Genomic DNA, 22,249 nt, shown 5'->3' on the forward strand with positions numbered 1-22,249 from the left:
CTGGTGGTCATTTGGGGCTTGTTCTTGCCAGGACCCCATGCAGGAGTCATCATCCTGGTCTCCAACTTGTTCCCACTGGGCCACATGGCACCAAGGTAGGTTCATCTCGACTCTAGCTTACTCTCTGCCCTCAACTACTGTTGGGGCCTGTGCCGGATTGGTAGTTATCTCAGGCTAGCTCCCTATCCAGGGCCCCTGACGCTGGACTGATGGGCATCTCAGACTTGCCTTTTTCAGGGAGTTTTAGTTACATGTTCATAGGTCAGAGCACTGAGCATAGACATAGCCTCTCTCCCCTCTGCCACCTACTGGCACACATGTGACATAGCAGCCACAGCTACAATGTCTCTTGGGGCGGGGGTTCTTACTTTCTTCCACATGCCACGTACTTCTGAGGCCAAGCTTCAAATGGCCCCTTTGCCTGTAGTTTCCTTTCAAGTTAGTTATCTATCACATCGGACATGGAAGTTATGTGTTTGAAGGACACATTTATTCAAGGTCCTAATGCTGCACAAAGAACTTTGAAAGCCACCCCACTGTCTTGTTAGATAATGCCCGGCATTTAGGGCCATGCGTCGTCGGCTTCCGAATCTCTTATCTCTCACACTGACCTGCCGTTCTCTCTGCGGTGGCCGCCATGACTCTGTCTTCTCCAGCTCTTGCCTTCTGACGGGAGATCATCCTCATCCCTGTTTCACAAGAAAATGAACCAGAGCTCAGAGAGATTCAGAAACACGTTCCCGGTTAGCAAGCCAAGCTGGTCTTTAAACCCAGACGTCTTCCTTCTAAAAACCAGGAGATCTAGCCTCTACACTCATAAGCCCTTGAATAAAAAGTTGAGGTCCTATTACTGTTGGATATTTTCTCACAGAATTCAGCACAGAGCCTTATATGGTTTTAATATATAGTAACGGAATGGAAGAATACTCAAATGTTGAACTTCAGTATAAAATGATGTAATGGTAGTCGTTAAGGGTGAAGAGAGAAACAGAAGTTATTCATATGAATATTATTTGTGAGTCAAGAGATTATGTAGTGTGTATTACAAGCAATTGCCTATTAATGTGGCATATTCCAAAAACGAATCTGTACTTGATTCACTGGCTGGTGAGCTTTGGAAGTTAAATTATTTATAGAAGACTATATGCTTTATTAATCTAATTTCGAAGACTCACATGATTTACAAAGCAGTCCAGCTGGTGGTCTGGTAACGGTCACGTGGACACTTCAACAAAGCCTCACAATGAGAAACAAGAAGTGGGGCAGCAGGAACTTGGTAGAGCTTCTGGGAGCTCCAGTGGAGAAATCCCCAAAGCTCCCTGTGGACTAAGAGAAAGGGATCTGAGAGGGCCTGGGAAGAGGGGCATTTCTGACTCATATGCAGAGAGAGAGGGAGAGGGAGAGGGAGAGAGAAATCTTCCTCCCTTCCTGTTATACGCCCTGTTGTGTTGAAATGGGGTACGTATGTGACTAGACATGGGCTAGTAGAGGTGTGAACATGGCGTGTGTGTGTGTGTGTGTGTGTGTGTGTGTGTGTGTGTGTGTAAAACTGCAGGATGGATCCCTGATTTGCACATCCTTGATAAGGGTTCTGCCTCTGAGGTACAGCTCCACCCCATAGTTTTAATATTCCTTGGAGAGTGCATAATCTATTTCTTGGGGTTAGTTAATTGTCAAAAACCTCTGCACAGCATTAAAGAATTGGTCTTTGAGTGTCCTGCCTGTTTTCCTGAGTGTGACACGTTCTCTCTTTAAGCTTCCTCAGATGTCAGACACTTTATGCTTGCTGCTCTTCCTCTCTCTCTCTCTCTCTCTCTCTCACACCTCTGAGTACCAGTCTGCCCCCCAGATGCATAGCACCTTGACAGTGGCTGGGAGGAAGGGCTGTAAAATTCACTTCACATCTGTTCAGTGAATCACTGATTTGCTTTCAATTTATTTTTTTTCCCCAAAGAGAAATTCATTTGGGAGTTTTATGGCAGTGGTGGTTTTAAGTCAAAAAAATTTTTTTTAATTTACTCCTTTCTAGTGAGAATGAAAGATCTTAAATCCACACTTAAATGAGATTTGGCTTTGTGCTTGGGAGAGAATGGTATTCTTCTCTTGTGATCTTGCGGTTTAGAAACATGAAATGTTTTAACAACAAAATCAGAAACCTGTCCTCGTACCCAACACATACACAGCCAAAACCACTTGTTTAAGCAACACACCGTAACTTGTGACTGTTTTTGGGGGGCCACATTCCACAAATTACAAACAAAGGGCAAATACACTTCAAATAGTATTTTATGCAAGATGTGCCTTATATATAAATAACATAAATTATAATATATAAATTATATGAAACAATGATAATAATGTTACCTACCTGGAGGTTTGTTTTGATGATAGAGTCAAATAATTAACTTACCCTTGACATAAGATTTGTTCTAAACGATGAGAACTCAGGAGTTTTGTCATTATTATTATTTTTTAATTACTATTTTATTAGCCTAACCTTCAGGAAGAGGAAGACTTTGAAGTATCAAATAAATGTGTTCTATTTCCATTTATTCATTCATTCAACATGCTTACTGAGTACCTACCATATTCCACATGTTATTGTGGATGCCAAAAATAAAGGGGGAAAAAAAGCAGGGAAGCAAACCAAACCAACCCTGATCACCCCCAAAAAAACACATAAAATTTTCTCACATGAATTGAGCTCATCTGAATCTCACCCCAAACACTAAAAGGGAATCAAGAACTGCTAAGGTCACAGGTAACTCAGCCTTAGGATGTTTACATAAGGAAGCAAGTTGGAGAGGGATGCAAGTGAGAAGTATGACCATAATGGTGCGTGCATGCATGTGTGTGTGTGTGTGTGTGTGTGTGTGTGTGTGTGTGTGTGTGTGTGTGTGTGTGTGTTCTGGGTATCTGTTGCACCTGGGATCACTTGGAATCAAGAGACTATAGGTCACAGGGAAAGTAGGGAGCAGATACATAGGAGAGAGAGAGCTATGAGGGAGGGGTCAAGAAGCTAGTTCATCAGTCTATGAGCTCAGACTGTAGGGTACAGAGGCTCTTGGTTTAAGAGCCCAGAAACACTTGTAAAAAAGAGTCCTCTCTGGGGAGATGGTGAAGTTTCTCATACTCAACACACAGGGACAGGTGTCATGCAGGATTCTAGTGCTCCAACAAGAGGTATGGCCTGCTTCACAGGACACTTCCTCAACTTGGTCTACTTATAAGCAATATGAATTAAGACGCAAATATTCATGTGGATTTTAATGGTGCTTCTGAGGAACTAGAACATCAAAGGGCAGAAGTTGCATAATGGATTAACTTGTCTTCATGATGTCATAACTTTTCTCAACCAACAGAAACATTTATGTCTTTTGAAATGTGTTCAGAGAAGCCACTGAGAATTTGAGGAGGAGAAATGGCATGGTTTTGACATGTATTCTCACCTAATGTCAACATTCAGGTCAATGACAGAACAACATGTTTCTGGTTGATAACAACCTTGATCTGCCTTTGGGCTGTCCATTTGCCTAGCTCTTGGCTGTGGATTTCAGACCGTATTCCTCCTGTGAGAATACTGTAGAAGACATAATCAGTCCATGAAGACCATGATCATCCCAGTGTCCTACACCTCAGTGCCCCAAAGTGGGTCTTATGACTATTTTTAGGTTATTTTCAGCCTGAGAAATCATGCAAACTCTTTCAGTTGACCCTGTCTTTCAAACATATGAGGTTCCATGCAACCAGGGGACTTAGAATGGATTTCCACCGTAGAAAAATGGTAGGCTGTAAATCTTTTCTTTGAAACTCTTTCAACAGCTCATAACCAACTCTTGGGGGATGGGCCTCTACAGTTCATAAACTTTGAGGGATTTATCCTTTATATATGAACGAAACGAACTTGAAGTTTGCTTTCTTAGGTCTACAGATCCTAAATGCATTCTAGTCTAGATCGTGTCATTTGCCCAGTGTCCTTACTATTTAGTTCTGGCATGGCAAGGTGAAGGCGTCATTGATAAGCATGTCACGGTGTGGGTATTTTGGGTACACAGGGGAGACCCTGCACCCTGGCTCTTGCTGGCACAGCTAAACAGAAGTACAGTCCTCCTAAGATAGTCACCATAACTCTTTGGTGGTTAATTTTGTCAACACAGTCCAGAGTCTCCTGAGAAGACAGTTTCAATTAGGACTTGTCTAGATCAGGTTGGCTTGTGGGCATGGCTGTAAGGGATTTTCTTTACTTGGGTTAAGAGGTTGGGAAGCCCTACTCCGAATGTTAGCGGCTCCATTTCATGGGCCTGGCACTGAACTGAATGAAGAGGAGTGTAATCTGCGTGTCTGTAGAAAATACTGAGTCCCAGTCAGAGGCTTCTACCCCGTCTTTTATCATTCAGTTCCCGGATAAAGGATACAGAACGTTGCTATTTATCATAAGCCTTAATCAGCACTAGAGTTGCAGATGTTTGCCCTCTATGCTACTATGTCTATTTCCCTAACAATAATCCTCCAATGTGACCTGCCATGCTTCATCTGACCACCCCTCATGGCCATGATTTCAAGATTCTATCCCATGGTGTCTTCTCTCTCTTCTATTTGTGGTTCTCCCCAGACCTCACTTATCTTAATTCTTCCTAGCTACAGGCTATAGGCATCTTTATTCACCAATCGGGGATAACTTGGGGGAGGGACAAGGTCACTTGGGCACCTGCAGACTCTCTCATCCCTGGGGGCACCAGGTCTTAGAGGCTAGCATTTACCATTGCAACACCAGCAAACGACCAAACCTCAACAGGAGAGGGAAGATGGAGATTCCTGAATCTAGGCTACTTATTTAATTTTCTCCCTGTCCAAGGCCACAATTATTTGTAAATTATCCCCTAAAATGACAACACATTTATTATTCATAAAATAACCAAATCATCCACCCCAACTTAAGGGATTGCGACAACAGACTTCTTTAGAGCTGAGAACCAGTATGCACACATAAATTCATAGTTCTCTGCTCTTGACTGTGACTGTAGTACCACTAGTTGCCTCAGGTCCTGAAACCTTCAGTTTTTCCATGACAAGGGACGCTCACCTTGAGTTATGAGCCAAATAAACCCTTTCTTCCTTGTATTGCTTTAGTTCCAGGTGTTTTCTTTTACAGTTCCAGGAAACAAAACTAAGACACTCATGTCAACCTGATGGGAAAAGACAGCATCAATGTGTGTGTGATAAAACATATCTATAGTAAATGCATGTAAAGGGTCAAACTTATTATACACTATTCTGGGAATAAATATTCACAAAATACTTAGAATAGGAGAAGCACAGAAAAACCTACAATTCGAGCACACAATTGGTATGCGCGGAGAACCTGATATCATTCCTCACCATTATCCAGAAAATGAGTAACGACGGGACCTGGGAGAATAAAGGCAGCTTCAGAAGGCACTGGCACGGACTTCCAAACAGAGCTTAGGATGTATGCAAATGTAAGGGAACAAGAAATGCCAACATGTTTTACTGCGGCGACCACGGCCTGATTCTGATTTGCCCTCTTACCAGGATCCAGCCCATCCAAGGTGAACGAACATACTTCATCCCTCACACCACACCAACAGGGACAGAATGCAAATATTTTCCCTCACCTCAGGGGAGTGTTTGAAAACACTCTCCTGGAAAGGAAACTAATTTATTTGGTTGCTAATTATTTTGGCGCTAGTCTTAATGAGCCATCCACTATAAAAGATAAAGAGGATAATAAAGTCAGTCTCTCTCTCTCTCTCTCTCTCTCTCTCTCTCTCTCTCTCTCGGCATGATTGCAGGGATGAAAGAATAGCATGTAGTAGATAATCATGAACTTTGATGCCAGACTGTGTGTCTTCATATCCTGGTTTAGTACGTTTGTCAGGTGTCAGTTAGCACCAATTTCTTGTCCTTTCTTTGCCTTAGACTCCCTGTCCACCAAGAGAACAGGCGTAGTCTCTATGTAAGTATTGTGGCAAGGGTGAAGAGAGAAACGGGGCTATTATTACTGTTACCATATTATTGCTCAGGAACCTTGAGAAGGAGCAGGGAAGAAAGGATATGGACAGATGGAGGGACAGAGCTTTCTAAATGAACCCAGGGGAATTGCCTAGGGAATGGAGCATGTGTCTGTGGGTATTGGTGCACACAAACCTCTGTGTTTGTGTGTGTGTGTGTGTGTGTGTGTGTGTGTGTGTGTGTGTGCTTGTTGGGATGGGAAGCAAACAGTGTGATGAAAACAATGTCACAATGGTGAAAGAAGACCCTTATGGAAGACTTTTTTTTTGGTAACTCCAGTAATCAAATTTCTTTCCAGTAGCTAGCTTTCTAGGCTTTGTATGACATAGAATCTACTTATCTACTTTAGCCTGCTCTCAGGGGATTAGCCAGTTGCTGTCTGGAACTCTACAGGATAGAATATTTTTGTATCTCCTGTGGTATTTTTCTTTACCAGTTGATAGTCCAATGGAAGCAAAGAGTGTTAATCCCACACGAGTTTGGCTTGTTTCTATCAGATTCTCCTACTTTGAAAAACTAAGATCTTTGAAAACAAATCACAAACAAGAAACAAATGAATCCCCCACCCCCCAAGCACTTGCTTCAAAATGGAGATTCTGGGGACTCAGAGGTTGATGTTGGAGAAGCACAGGGACTCCTTTTGCAAGGACTGATTGTTCATGGACAGGTTATCTGCTATAGTAAGTACCCAGTGGTGCCATTTTCAGGTCTCTAGGATCATTAGCATCAAGACTTATAAGAAACAGAGAATCTCAGAATCCATTCAAGTCCTGCTGAATCAAGATGGCCCTTTGCGAAGGATTCATTTGCAAGGTAAATCGAAAAAGCTTGCAGACGAAAGAGCTCACCTTGACTTTGGAGTAACTATCTTGCCATTTTGGAGTGGCAAAATACTTTTAGAAGTTTGAGTTGAATATTTTCCCGGACAGAGAAGGGAAAGGCAGGTCAATGTGCTATTGAGTATGGTAATCACTGGTAAACTCCCCTGGTTTGAGTTTGTAGCTGAAGAAATGTGTGCGATCCTGCATTTTTGAGATCTTTAAAGCAGTCAAAGATCTTGAAGTTCAAGATGCCCCTGTAAGGTGGCATAATACTTAGATTCCTTAGACATTTAGATCAAAGGTGAGAGTCTTCAAAGTGTCTTGGGCTCAAAGGCAAGGAGATGTGAGTTCTGAATCAGGAACATTGTACCAAGACAATTTTTGTTGTGTGTATTTTTATGAGAAAGTGTGCTCCATGAACCTTTGGGCCCCAAGAGCAGACATTCTGAGGGTAGGAGACAGTGCTTTCCTGCAAGCCACGGGTTATATTGTGTTCAGCCCCTTAAGCATCACGGCGAGCCCCAGCTCAGAAGAGCTGAATGCTAATTGCCTTGCTGGGCACGAGTGTGCATCATCTCATCTACAACAGTGTTCTGCTCCAAGTTTATAAAACATTCTTTGCAGCAGGCTTTCACACGGATTGGAAGTTTCATTCTAGTCTATAAGGGTTTGCATTGGGCAAACATTTAGCTATGCTAGAGGGTTAGGGAGATTAAACAGAAGGAGGGAGGAAGACACTCTCCCCTGTGTATTGCATTTCTGTATCTGAACGATTGTCACAACTGACAGAGATCGCAGAGCCTGTATTTACCTTCAGGCATGAAGCAGGCTGGGTATATAATTACTCTAATGCTTCCCAGAGTGTTTATTTCTTCTTCCATGTGTACCAAATGCACATGGGCTCTTGCTTGCTTGAACATTCCTTTAGCAGCCAACTATCACACACACACACACACACACACACACACACACACACACACACTCATAAAAGTAGGCACGGACTGCTTGGCACACTCATAAAGACCATCCAAGGTGACCTTGCTGATTCATGTGGCTGCCCCTTGCCATGGTTGGTTTCCCAGTGCAGTGGGCAGTCTTCCAAACACACAGCAGCTCACTAGTAATAACCAAATTGCCTTCATTTGAAGTCCCAGATAGGTGACACACATTTCCCTGTATGTCTTGCCTGTCTTCTCTAGGGTGATAATGACTCACTATTGTTTACTTCTTGTCTCTTCCACTAGTTTTGTCACACACACAGACATACACAGGCACTCACACGTGCAATCACATACACACACACTCATACACTCATACATATACACATTCACACACAACACACCTTCACACTTAGACACACGCTCACACACTCACATACTCATATATACACTCATACATGTTCACACACAACATACCTTCACACTTAGACACTCACACACTCACACATACACTCATACACATTCACACACAGCATACCTTCACACTTAGACACACACACACTCACACACTCATACATACACTCATACATGTTCACACACAACACACCTTCACACTTAGATACACACACACACTCACACACTCATACATACACTCATACATGTTCACACACAACACACCTTCACACTTATGCACATGTACACACGCACGTACGCATGCATGCATGCATGCACACACACACACCACTTAGTTTCAGGAACTAAGGAGTAGCACCAGTTATCTGTACTATGGTGTTGTCTGGCAGTTTCCTCTGAATTAGCATATCCCCTCCAGGAGGGAGTGAGAGGTTCAGAGTGCCCAGATGTTAAACAACAGCCACAAGTCTAAGAGAATAGAAACTTGAAAGGTTCTTGACCCCCTCCCCAGCCAGTATCAAAGAGGTGAACAGCCTTCAAGGAGACGTGAGCAGCACAAACGCAGAGAAGAACTGCTCTGTCTGTGGGCCAGCCTGCTGTGCAGAGAGGCCCAGCTCTGCGGCTTTTGTGAATCTTCAGTGCCAGGGTGGGCTTTTTGGTGACGCAGTGGCTTTTGAGTCATCCCATTCCCTGTAAGAAACCCCTCGCCCATACTTCTGTCACTTGAAGTAAAAAGTACTCATTGGGATTATATCCTCTGCAAATATAAAAATACTAAAAAGGTTTTTAATAAATCTACATCAGGTCTCTTATTTATGATGTACACAGCTAGCCTGCTACTTGGTAATTTAATACAATGCAATTATTAAATAATTGACATTATTGAGATACTAAAAATAAGAGGGCTTCTGTTTAGAGTTCTTCCACAGATGGAAAGGTGCATTGTTGTTGTTGTTGTTTATTTGGTGTTTAGATGGATGGGGATGAAGAATAACAGATCATGTAAAGAATAAAGCTTCAAGATTATACATATATATATATAATATATATATATATATTATATATATATTCCCGTTTCCCAAGGAAAACTCTGTCACGCAAGATGTGAGCTCCATTCTCTCCCTCTAACTCCAGGAAGTAAAATGATTTCTGGTATCGTGACCGGTTATCTTGACCATCAAGCCCAGAGGAAAGTGCTACAGTGAGAACCACAGTGGCTTCGGTGTTTCTTTGAGGTTCCAGATCTGTGTCTTGACTGATCTTCAGCAAATCTCTTGGCTCTTCAGTTTTTCTCATCTGTAAAATGGAGATAAATATCCCGTCTTACTTGCTCTGCAGGGCCGTGATGAGCGAGAGCCTTGCACTCTGGGAAGTGATACATAGCACAGGGAGGGTGATAAATTATCTGGTCTGTCTGACTGGTCCTCCCAGCTAGGGAAGCAGTACAGAGCTGGTCTCAACAGCCCGACTGTGCAGCCGCAGTGTGCAGCGTTCAGCTTGGACGCACAGCAGGATACTTTCAGTGATGTATGTGCACGCTTGGGACTCGACCCCGTCCCCACCTTCTTAGGAATTCTGGTGCAGCCAGGTGTGAGAAGCACTGATTTAATGCCAGGGAACTGTGCTGTGATCTCGAATCCTAACACCCATTATCCGTGACAGAGGGTCCCCACTCACATCTGATACCTGGGGTTTCTCCTAAGGCATGATGGAGTCTGGAGGAGACATCTGCAGGAATCTCCTTATCAGACTTGGCAAATACATCGTCTAGACTTGATTCATGTATTAAATGGGAGAAATCGCAGACACCACTGTTCCAAATAGACTTCCTGATCCAGGGACTTGGCTCAGTGGGTAAACAGTCTAGGCACTGTGACCCCTGGGACCCACTTAAAAGCAGAAAAAGACAACCTGCTCCGTAAAGCTGTCCACTCACCGCCACGCACGACTCTCCCACTTCTCTCCCCTCACAAAAATCATAAAAGCAATTAAAAAGTAAGTGAACTTTGGAGAATCATGTTTAATCTTTGCAAGCCCCTCCCTCTCTTTGAACATTGACTGGGGCACTGCTGAAAGTCACTCTTTTCTCTTTGGAGCCCTAAGTAAAAAGAAGAGAAGAGGGACGGAGAGAAATGCACAGATAGGTCTCCTCCTGGATGGTTAGTTGTTTTTCTTGTCCATTTATACTGGCGCTGACTAAGATCTGACCCTACAGCAATCTGTGAGGTGAGTACCTAGTTTTATGCAAAGCGCCTCACAGGTGACCGAGGGTGAGGCCCTGTCTGAAATCAACTGACGCAGCCATAGTCCTAGGCACAGTCAGGGCCACCTTCCTAGGCAGCACCATTAAGAGTGTCGTCTGGAGGTTCCTCAGAAAATTGGACATTGAACTACCTGAGGACCCAGCTATACCTCTCTTGGGCATTTACCCAAAAGATGCCCCAACATATAACAAAGACACATGCTCCACTATGTTCATAGCAGCCTTGTTTATAATAGCCAGAAGCTAGAAAGAACCCAGATGCCCTTCAACAGAGGAATGGATACAGAAAATGTGGTACATCTATGGAATACTACTCAGCTATCAAAAACAATGACTTTATGAAATTCGTAGGCAAATGGATGGAACTGGAAAATATCATCCTGAGTGAGCTAACCCAATCACAGAAAGGCATACATGGTATGCAGTCATTGATAAGTGGATATTAGCCCAAATGCTTGAATTACCCTAGATGCACAGAACACATGAAACTCAAAGATGACCAAAATGGGAACACTTTTCTCCTTCTTTAAAAGGGGAGCAAGAATACCCTTGGGAGAGAATAGGGAGGCAAAGTTTAGAACAAAGGCAGAAGGAACACCCATTCAGAGCCTGCCCAACATGTGGCCCATACATATACAGCCATCAAACTAGATAAGATGGATGAAGCAAAGAAGTGCAGGCTGACAGGAACCGGATGTAGATCTCTCCTGAGAGACCCAGCCAGAATACAGCAAATACATAGGTGAATGCTATCATTAAACCACTGAACTGAGAGCAGTACCCCCATTGAAGGAATCAGAGAAAGAACTGAAAGAGCTTAAAGGGGCTTGAGATCCCATATGAACAACAATGCCAAGCAACCAGAGCTTCCAGGGACTAAGCCACTACCTAAAGACTATACATGGACTGACCCTGGACTCTGACCTCATAGGTAGCAATGAATAGCCTAGTAAGAGCACCAGTGGAAGGGGAAGCCCTGGGTCCTGCTAAGACTGAACCCCCAGTGAACGTGATTGTTGGGGAGAGGGCGGTAATGGGGGGAGGATGGGGAAGGGAACACCTGTATAGAAGGGGAGGTGGAGGGGTTAGGGGGGATGTTGGCCCAGAAACTGGGAAGGGGAATAACAATTGAAATGTAAATAAGAAATACCCAAGTTAATAAAGATGAAAACAACAACAGCAACAACAACAACAACAAAACTATTAAAAAAAAACTTAAAAAAAAAAGAGTGTTGTGAAGCGGACAGACAGCCTGAGAGAGGCAAAAAGAGCCCAGGACGCGTCCCAAATGTGCGACTCTGGATGAAAGAAAGAAGGCAAATCCCCAGAAGGCAGCCCTTTTTTTGTCTTTATTTATTTTGCTTTAGTTTGTCAGGGGAACGAGATAAGAACATCTGTCTGGCACTAGCAGGGCCCTGCTCTCTCAGGTAGGAATGAGATGCCCAGCAAACGCGTATCTGCAAACTTGCTTTAATCTATTTCTGGGGTAATGGACTTGCTCGGCGCCCTCAAGTGCCTCTGTTAATAGCTTCTTGCTTCTTCCAGCAGAAGTGCACTGGGGCTGTTGTCAGAGGCAGGCTCACTCTGAGGAAAGGACAACAGAACCTTCCTGGAGAGGGACAGGAAAGAGGGAAAAAAAAAGATTAAGCCTTTTCTTTAATCTAGCAGGAAGAAAAGAAATTGCCTTAGTGTCTGCTCCCGCTGCTATAAACAGAAGCGTTAGGGAGAGAGTAGTTTCTCCATGACCAAAAACCATTTAGGATACAGAACTTGAGCTCTCTATTTTCCTGGTTGCTTTAATGCAGTGAGATTTGGGCTCTAGGGGGAGGGGGAAAAATCTAAAAGTACTATTCATTCAAGACCGAGTAACAGTGATGGAAGAGGCCTGCTTCTGCCCGAGAGGAGAAAGGAGATATGAAATCTTAATGCCCTCATTTCTGAGCTCTAAATCAAAGTCAGGCTTTGGAATACTGTTTTTTATTTGTATTTTTAATAGGCGCTGCAGAGGAAGGGTAACAAAGATTCAAATGGCATGAGGGGAGTAGGGCTGACGGGGAGCTAGCTGCTCTCCTATGCCTTCCCCCAGCACTCCAGACCCGCTGCCCTGAGGTAGCCTCTGATGCCAGCCTCTGGTGGGTCTTCCCAGATGTTCCCTGCATATCGAAGCGTCTGCGCTCGTGTACGTCTGCATGCATGCACACGCATGTCCACATGGCTCTCAATTCCGTTCCAGCTCCACATCCCCATCACACTGGTCCTGGCTCTCCTCACTGAAAATGATCTAGTAGAGATAATTTTACATCAGAATATAGAGCTTACCTTCTTAATTTTGGTAGCTGCTTATAAGTTCATGAAGGAGACCCTTTAGGTCTGTTTATTCAGTTGCTTCTAAATGAGGGGCTACATATATTAACATATACACCTCCATACATAAAATCTTTCTGATCTCTAAATTTGGTAGTATAAATTGATTCTTGCACCTCTGACCACTCCTGTTTACACGTTGCACCCAGGCTGAGAAAGAAACTATAGCAGACCTAATTGTATTTTACTTTGGAAATACCGGCTGCTGGTCAGAGTGCGTTGCTGATTTCTAGATGAAGAATTTCCCCTGGTTTCACTCAGCTGCCTCGTCAGGAAAGACTGGAGTGTGGGATGTGTTGCCTACAGCCAGTAGATCGGTTCTTGAGCAAATATGACCCTTTCTGCCACAACAGTAAGGTCATACAAGTCACCTTAACAGCACGAAGAAATCAATTCCAGCTAGCGGCCACCTTTGACTTGGGGCTTTCCGAATGCATGGGATTTTTGCCTCCACATTGATAAGGTCATACATATGTATGCACCGACCTTGCAGCACCCGAGGGCTCTGGTTTTCAAAATTGTGAATAAATCGAAACTGGAACATATTTGGATGAGACTGAACGCTCCGGGAGGCTGGGGTGCTGCCTTTATTTTTCAAGCAGAAAGAAGGCTTTGGGAACGGACCAACAGAAATGTAGAGCCATGGAGAGACGCGAGGCAAGCCCTCCATTAAGCAGATTCAAGCTCATGCAGAGAGAACCTGGCTCTCCCTGCCTTGGCTAACCAGCTCCAGGGGATTTGTTCTTTGGGCTACAAAGGAAAAGGAGAGAGCAGGGCAGGCAATTCCAAGGTGAGAAGAACATGGCTGAGAATTAGAATATCTGTGCTTCAATTCAAGCGCTACTTAGCCTTTCTTAAGGAGGACAGAATGCCCAAAGCTTAAGAGAAGCAGATAGCATCTGCTATATGGGGTTTATTGGTATAAGGGTTCCCGAGTCCAGAGGGTTGAAAATTTTCCAAGTACAAGTTGTCCTGAGCTCTGAAGTCTGCCCCTGTGGATTTCATTCATTCTCAGGCTCAAAATGGCGGCAGACGGGTGGTCACAGGCAGCGCCTGTCCTGAGCTGCTCCAGGCTCCAGGGTGGCAAACAGAAAAGCAGCTCTGAAGCCAGAGAGCCTTTATCCAGGTGATGGGAGAAGAGGAAGTTGGTGCCCACAGATTCGTAAGGGCACAAAACACTCTTCCCGTGTGCATGTGACCTTGTCCCACTTAATTCTCTTATTTATAAAATATGGTTGGATTTTAAAATTCCTGAGACCTCCAAATGGAAAGCGATTTCTCTTCTCTTCTTCTGCCCTTTCGTATCTATTGACTATTTGCTGCAGATAAACAGGTATTTTCCTATCTCCATCTCTCTCCATCTTCCTCCCTCCTTTTCTCCCTCCTCCTCCTTGTGCCTCCCTCCCAGCCTCTTTCTTTCCTCTCTCGGGCTCTCGTACCTCTGAGCCCGAGTGAGCAGGCCGGAAGTCCTCCTCTACTGCTCTTAGTTTATATAATTGCTCTTACTCTTTAGAGACAAGCTCCCCTGCTGAATCTGCAGCTCACCACTTCATCTACACCAGCCAGTGGTGTCTCAGGATCTGTCGATGTTTCCCTGTCCCATATCCAGCTCTGGGTTACAGATTCTGTCATAGCCTTCACTTGGGTGCTAGGGACCCCAACTAGCTGTGCATGCTTGTGTTGCAAGCACTTTATTCCTTGAGACATTCTTACCTTCCCTCCTGGTTGCTAGTCTTGTCTGTCTGTCTGTCTGTCTGTCTGTCTGTCTGTCTGTGTGGGGTGGGGGCTGTGTTTTACATGTTTGCTCTTGAGTGCTAGTGTGAGTGGATGGTGGGGGTTGACACTGTCTTCCTTAATCATTCTTCGTTACTTTGCAACAAGGTTCTGCCCTGGACCTAGAGCTCAGTGATAGTCAGGACCTGCTGCCAATGGACAACGACAGACAGGGATTCACCTGTGTCCTGTCTCTCAGAACTAGGGCTATCAATGGGCAGCAACGCCTAGGCTTTCCCATGGATACTGCAAACCTGAACTTAGGACCCCATACCAACTGAGAAATCTCCCAAGATCCCCAAGACCTATATTTTTTCTCTTCTTTTATTGGATATTTTCTTTACTTATATTTCAGATGTTATCCCCTTTCCTGATTTCCCCTCTGGAATCCCCTATCCTGTCTCCCCTTCCCCTGCCTCTATGAGAGTATTCCCCCATCTACTCACTCCCTCCCATCTCCCCGCCCTGGCGTCCCCCTACACTGGGGCATTGAGCCTTCATAGGGCCAAGGGCTTCTCTTCTCATTGATGCCCAATAAGGCCATCATTTGATCCATATGTGGCTAGAGCCATGGGTTCCTCCATGTGTACTCTGGTTGGTGGTTTAGTTTCTGGGAGTTCGGGGAGTCTGCTTGGTTGATATTGTTGTTCTTCCTATGTTCAGTCCTTTTTCTAACTCCTCCATTGGGGACCTTGTTTTCAGCCCAATGATTGATTGAGAGCATCTGACTCTGTATTTCTTAGGCTCTGGCAGAGGTTCTCAGGAGACAGCTATATCAGGCTTCTGTCATCATGCACTTCTTGGCATCCACAATGTTGTCTGGGTTTGGTGACAGTATATGGGATGTATCCCTGGATAGGGCCATCTCTGGATAACCTTTCCCTCAGTCTCTGCTCCACACTTTGTCTCTGTATTTCCTCCTGTGACTATTTTGTTTTCCCTTCTAAGAAGGACTGAAGCATCCATTCGTTGGTCTTCCAATGTTTTGAGCTTCATGGTCTGTGGATTGTATCTTGAGTTTTCAGAGCTTTTGGGCTAATATCCACTTGTTGGTGAGTGCATAGCACGTGTGTTCTTTTGTGACTGGGTTAACTCACTCAGGATGATATTTTCTAGTTCCATCCATTTGCCTAAGAATTTCATGAAGTCATTGTTTTCAATAGCTGAGTAGTATTCCATTGTGTAGATGTACCACATTTTCTGTATCCATTCTTCTGTCGAAGGACATCTGGTTTTTTTCCAGCTTCTGGCTATTATAAATAAGGCTGCTATGAACATAGTGGAGTATGTGTCCTTGTTATATTTTGGAGCATCTTTTGGGTATATGTGCAGAAGTGGTATAGCTGGGTCCTCAGGTAGTTCAACGTCCAATTTTCTGAGGAACTGCCAGACTGATTTCCAGAGTGGTTGTACCAGTCTTCAACCCCACCAACAATGGAGAAGTGTTCCTCTTTCTCTTGTCAGCATCTTCTCTCACCTGAGATTTTGATCTTAGCCATTTTGATTGGTGTGAGGTGGAATCTCAAGGTTGTTTTTATACACATTTCTCTGATAACTAAGGATGTTGAACATTTCTTTAGGTGCTTCTCAGCCATTCGATATTCTTCAGTTGAGAATTCTGTGTTTAGCTCTGTACCCCATTTTTAATAGGGTTATTTGATTCTCTGGAGTCTAACTTCTTGAGTTCTTTGTATATATTGGATATTAGTCCTCCATCAGATGTAGGATTGGTAAAGAGCTTTTCCCAATCTGTTGGTTATTATTTTGTCCTATTGAGAGTGTCCTTTGCCTTACAGAAGTTTTATAATTTTATGAGGTCCCATTTGTTGATTCTTGATCTTAGAGCATAAGCCATTGTTGTTCTGTTCAGGAAATTTTCACCAGTGCCCATGTGTTCGAGGCTCTTCCCCACTTTCTCTTCCACTAGTTTTAGTATATTGGGTTTTAGTGGAGGTCCTTGATCCACTTGGACTTGAGCTTTGTATAAGGTGATAAGAATGGGTCGATTTGGGTCAATTTGCATTCTTCTACATGCTGATCTCCAGTTGAACCAGCACCATTTGTTGAAAATGTTGTCTTTTTCTACTGGATGGTTTTAGCTCCTTTGTCAAAGATCAAGTGACCATAGGTGTGTGGGTTCATTTCTGGGTCTTCAATTCTATTCCATCGATCTATCTGTCTGTCTCTGTACCAATACCATACAGTTTTTTTTATCACTATTGCTCTGTAATACTGCTTGAAGTCAGGGATGGTGATTCCCCCAGAAGTTCTTTTTTTTGTTGAGAATAGTTTTTGTTATCCTGGGTTTTTTGTTATTCTAAGTTAATTTGCAAATTGCTCTTTCTATCTCTATGAAGAATTGAGTTGGAATTTCGATGGGGATTGCATTGAATCTGTAGATTACTCTTGGCAAAATGGCCGTTTTTACTATATTAATCTTGCCAATCCATGAGCATGGGAAGTCTTTCCATCTTCTGAGATCTTTTATTTCTTTCTTTGAGACTTGAAGTTCTGGTCATACAAATTGCTTACATACATACAGTTGCTTGATTAGAGTCACATCAAGGTATTTTTATATTGTTTGTGACTATTGTGAAGGGTGTCATTTTCCTAATTCTTTCTCAGCCTGTTTATCCTTTGAGTAGAGGAAGGCTACTGATTTGTTTGAGTTAATTTTATATTGAGCCTCTTTGCTGAAGTTGTAGGAGTTCTGTGGTGGAATTTTGGGGTTTACTTAAGTATACTATTATATCATATGCAAATAGTGATATTTTGACTTCTTCCTTTTCCCTTTGTAATCCTTTGACCTCCTTTTGTTGTCTAATTTCTCTGGCTAGAACTTCAAGTACTATATTCAATAGGTAGGGAGAGAGTGGGCAGTCTTGACTAGCCCCTGATTTTAGTGGAATTGCTTCAAATTTCTCTCCATTAAGTTTGATGTTGGTTATTGGTTTGTTGTATATTGCTCTTATAATGTTTAGGTATGGGCCTTGAATTCTTGACTTTTCCAAGACTTTTAGCATGAAGGGGTGTTGAATTTTGTTAAATGCTTACTCAGCATCTAATGAGAAGATCATCTAATGAGATGTGATTTTTTTTATTTGAGTTTGTTTATATAGTGGATTACCTTGAAGGATTTCCATATATTGAACCAACCTTGTATCCCTGGGATGAAGCTTACTTGATCATGATGAATTATCGTTTTGTGTGTCCTTGAATTTGGTTTGCAAGAATTTTATTGAATAATTTTGTATCGACATAAGTGGGGTTGGTCTGAAGCTCTCTTTCTTTGCTCAGTCTTTGTGTGGTTTAGGTATAAGTGTAATTGTGGCTTCATAGAACAAATTGTGTGATGCTCCTTCTATTTCTATTTTGTGGAATAGTTTGAAGAGTATTGGTATTAGATCTTTAAAGATCTGATAGAATTCTACACTAAACCCATCTGGTCCTGAGCTTTTTTTTTTTTTTTTTTTTTTTTTTTTGGTTTGGAGACTTTTAATGACTGCTTTAATTTCTTTAGGGATTTACAGGATTGTTTAGATGGTTTATCTGATCCTGATCCTGATTTAACTTTGGTACCTGGCATGTGTCTAGAAAATTGTCTATTTCCTCCAGATTTTGCAGTTTTGTTGAATATAGGCTTTTGGAGTAGGATCTGATGATTCTTTAAATTTCCTCAGATTCTGTTGTCATGTCTCCCTTTTAATTTCTGATTTTGTTAATTTGGATACTCTCTGTGTGCGCTCTGGCTAGTCTGGCTAAGGGTTTATCTATCTTATTGATTTTTTCAAAGAACCAGCTCTTGGTTTTGTTGATTCTTTGTATAGTTCTTTTTGTTTCTACTTGGTTGATTTCATCTCTGAGCTTGGTTATTTCCTGCCTTCTCCTCCTCTTGGGTGTATTTGCTTCTTTATGTTCTAGAGCTTTCATGTGTGCTGTTAAACTGCTGATGTATGCTCTCTCCTGTTTCTTTTTAGAGGGACTCAGAGCGATGAGTTTTCCTCTCATCGCTGCTTTCATTGTATTCCACAAGTTTGGGTATATTGTGCCTTCATTTTCATTAAATTCCAAAAAATCTTTAATTGCTTTACTTCTTTCTTGACCAAGTTATCATTGAGTAGAACATTGTTCAGCTTCCATGTGTATGTGGGCTTTCTGTTGTTTTTGCTGTTATCGAAGACCAGCCTTAGTCTATAGTGATCTGATAGTATGTATGGGATTATTTTAATCTTCTTGTATCTGTTGAGGCCTGTTTTGTGATGCATTCTGTGGTCAGTTTTGGAGAAGGTACCATGAGGTGCTGAGAAGAAGGTATATACTTTTGATTTACAATGAAATGTCCTGTGGATATCTGTCAAATCCATTTGGTTTATAACTTCTGTTAGTTTCACTGTGTCTCTGTTCAGTTTCTGTTTCCATGATCTGCCCATTGATGAGAGTGGGGTGTTGAAGTCTCCCACTATTATTGTGTGAGGTACAATGTATGCTTGAGCTTTTGTAAAGTTTCTTTTATGAATTTAGGTGCTCCTGCATTTGGAGCATAGATGTTCAGGATTGAGAGTTCATCTTGGTGGATTTTTCTTTTGATGAATATGAAGTGCCATTTCTTATCCTTTTGGATAACTTTTAGTTGAAAGTCAATTTTATTCAATATTACAAGGCTACTCCAGCTTGTTTCTAGGAACCATTTACTTGGAAAAATGTTTTCCAGCCTTTTACTCTGAGGAAGTGCCTGTCTTTGTCAATAAGGTGCATTTCCTGTATGCAAGAACACGTTTGGTCCTGTTTATATATCCAGTCTGTTAGTCTATATCTTTTTATTTAGAAATTGAGCCCATTGATGTTAAGCAATATTAAGAAGTAATGATTGTTGTTTCCTGTTATTTTTGTTGTTAGAGCTGGAATTATGTTTCTGTGGCTCTCTTCTTTTGAGTTTGTTGCATGAATATTGCTTTCTTGCTTTTCCTAGGTTGTAGTTTCCCTCCTTGTGTTAGAGATTTCCATCTATTATCCTTTGTAGTAGGGGTGTATTTGTGGAAAGATATTATGTAAATTTGTTTTTCTCATGGAATATTTTGGTTTCTCCATCAATAACCATAATTGAGAGTTTTGCTGTTTATGGTAGCCGAGCTGGCATCTGTGTTCTCTTAGGGTCTGTATGACATCTGCCCAGGATCTTCTGGCTTTCATAGTCTTTGTTGAAAAGTCTGGTGTAATTCTGACAGGTCTGCCCTTATAAGTTACTTGACCTTTTCCCCTTACTGCTTTTAACATTCTTTATTTGTTTTGTGCATTTGGTGTTTTGACTATTATGTGATAGGAGGAGTTTCTTTTCTGGTCCAGTCTATCTGGAGTTCTGCAGGCTTCTTGTATGTTTATGGGCATCTCTTTCTTTAGTTTAGGGAAGTTTTCTTCTATAATTTTGTTGAAGATATTTTCTGGCCCATTAAGTTGGGAATCTTCGCTCTCTTCTATACCTATTATTCTCGGGTTTGATCTCATGGTGTCCTGGATCTTCTGGATATTTTGGGTTAGGAGCTTTTTGCATTTTTCATTTTCTTTGACTGTTGTGTCAATGTTTTCTCTGGTATCTTCTGCACCTGAGATTCTCTTCTATCTCTTGTATTCTGTTGGTGATGCTTGTATCCATGATTCCTGATCTCTTTCCTAGGTTTTCTATCTCCAGGGTTGTCTCCTTTTGTGATTTCTTTATTGTTTCTATTTCCATTTTTTGATCCTGGATGATTTTGTTCATTTCCTTTACCTGTTTGGTTGTGTTCTCCTGTATTTCTTTAAGGGAGTTATTCATGTCATTCTTAAAGTCCTCTATCATCATCATGAGATATGATTTTAACTCTGGATCTTGCTTTTCAGATGTGATGGGATATCCAGGACTTGCTGTGGTGGGAGAACTGAGTTCTGAAGATACCAAGTGGCCTTGGTTTCTGTTGCTTAGGTTCTTGTACTTGCCTCTCGCCATCTGGTTATCTCTAGTGCCTGCCTGAGCTGTTTTTGATGGAAACCTGGCCTTCTTGTGATCCTGGTTGTGTCAAAACTCCTCAGAGTCCATATGTGTTTGTGATCCTGGGACTCTGGGATCCTGGGATCCTGGGATCCTGGGACTCTGAGTGTGTCAGAGCTCCTGGGAGTCAAGCTGCCTCTGAGATACTGAAGTCCTCATGTAACCAAGCTTCTAAGGTCCTGTTTTGTCAGAGCTCCTGGGAGTCAAGCTTTCTCTGGGTGTTGCAGGATTAGATGGGTGGCAGGGGAGACCAGAGCCCTGAGTTTTCTTTGGGCACAAATACAAGCTGGAAGGAACCTCGGCCTCTGGGTGGGTGGGGATTTGTGTTTCCTTGGCTCCTATGTGGGTCCCAGTTATGCTGGGTGTTGGGGAAGATGTTGTGGCCTCAACTATGACCTTGAGTGTGTCAGAGGTTTCAGTGCTCCTGGGTGTGTCCAATCTCTTGGGAGTTGAGCTTCCTCTTTGATCCTGTGTTTCCATGCTCCTAGACCTGTTAGCTCACCTATGATTCTGTGTTCCTGTGCTCCTGTGTTCCTGTGATCCTGACTTCCTGTGATTCTGTGATCCTAGGCATGTTAGAACACCTAGGTGATGGGCTTCCCCTGGTTGTTGTGGGAATGGGTGCATAACCAGTGCCCAAGGTCTGCTCAGGGCACTGAGCATCATATTGGATGGGCTATAAATATGAAAATTAGGGTGTGTCTAAAATAAAAATACATATGATCTAACCAACATAAAACACATTCAAGAGCACAGAAGAGAGAATAATTTATTTAGTTATCACTGTTGATTCTATTAGAATTTTTTAGTTTTAAAAAGATTAATTTAAATTTTAGTTATGTGTGTAAATATGTGTTTTTATGTTAGTATGGACACACGATTCAGGTATCTGTCCAGGGAGGCCATGGAAGTCTCTATCTACCTTGGAACTGGAGTTCCAGGCATGTGGGTGCTGTGAATTGTACGTGAGTCCTCTGCAAGAGCAGCAAGCAGGCCTAACTGCTGAGCACCTCTGTGGTCCTATCCCAACTTATATTAAAGATTTAATTTATTTATGTTTGTGTTATAGTGGCGCGCGCGCGTGTGTGTGTGTGTGTGTGTGTGTGTACATTTATATCAAACATCAGAAGGGGAAGATTGAATCCCTCGGAGTTAGAGTTATAGGTGTTTATGGCCACCTGACATAGGGGCTGGGAACCACTGAACTCTAGTCTTCTGATTAAGCCATAGTGTTCTTAACTGCGGGGACACCTCTAATTTGACATTTAACCTGTTTGTCAAGTCTGGATACCAACACTAACATCTTGTATAAATGGGACAAAAGTGTGAAACTGGACTGGGAATAGCCAAAGCACAATAGCAAATTCACCATCAAGTACACGTTGATTTACTAGATCATCTAGGTTAGGCCTGTACTGTCCAAAGAAGTTAGGGATTCTACAAAGAAAGATGAGAAGGCATCAAGCAAATGATTAAAAAACTGATAAACATGATTTCTGAGCAACTGCCAAGGAGCTTGGTCAGGAAATAAATGCTGGCAGCTAACTGGGTGTTAATAGTTTTAAAGACTTATTTTCTTATTTTTATTTTTACGTGTGTGTGTGTGTGTGTGTGTGTGTGT

The 22,249-nt window shown here is 42.5% G+C and overlaps 1 non-coding gene across 1 annotated transcript; it reads right to left on the reverse strand.

Moving 5' to 3' along the window:
* Window positions 1-229: 229 nt before the first annotated feature.
* LOC120094924 (small nucleolar RNA SNORA17) lies at window positions 230-359 on the reverse strand. Its single transcript, XR_005489612.1, has one exon. It is a non-coding gene; the product is annotated as a small nucleolar RNA SNORA17 (small nucleolar RNA).
* Window positions 360-22,249: the final 21,890 nt, after the last annotated feature.

This window comes from Rattus norvegicus, chromosome 9 (assembly GCF_036323735.1).
Source record: "Rattus norvegicus strain BN/NHsdMcwi chromosome 9, GRCr8, whole genome shotgun sequence".
Classification (NCBI taxonomy): Eukaryota; Metazoa; Chordata; class Mammalia; order Rodentia; family Muridae; genus Rattus; species Rattus norvegicus.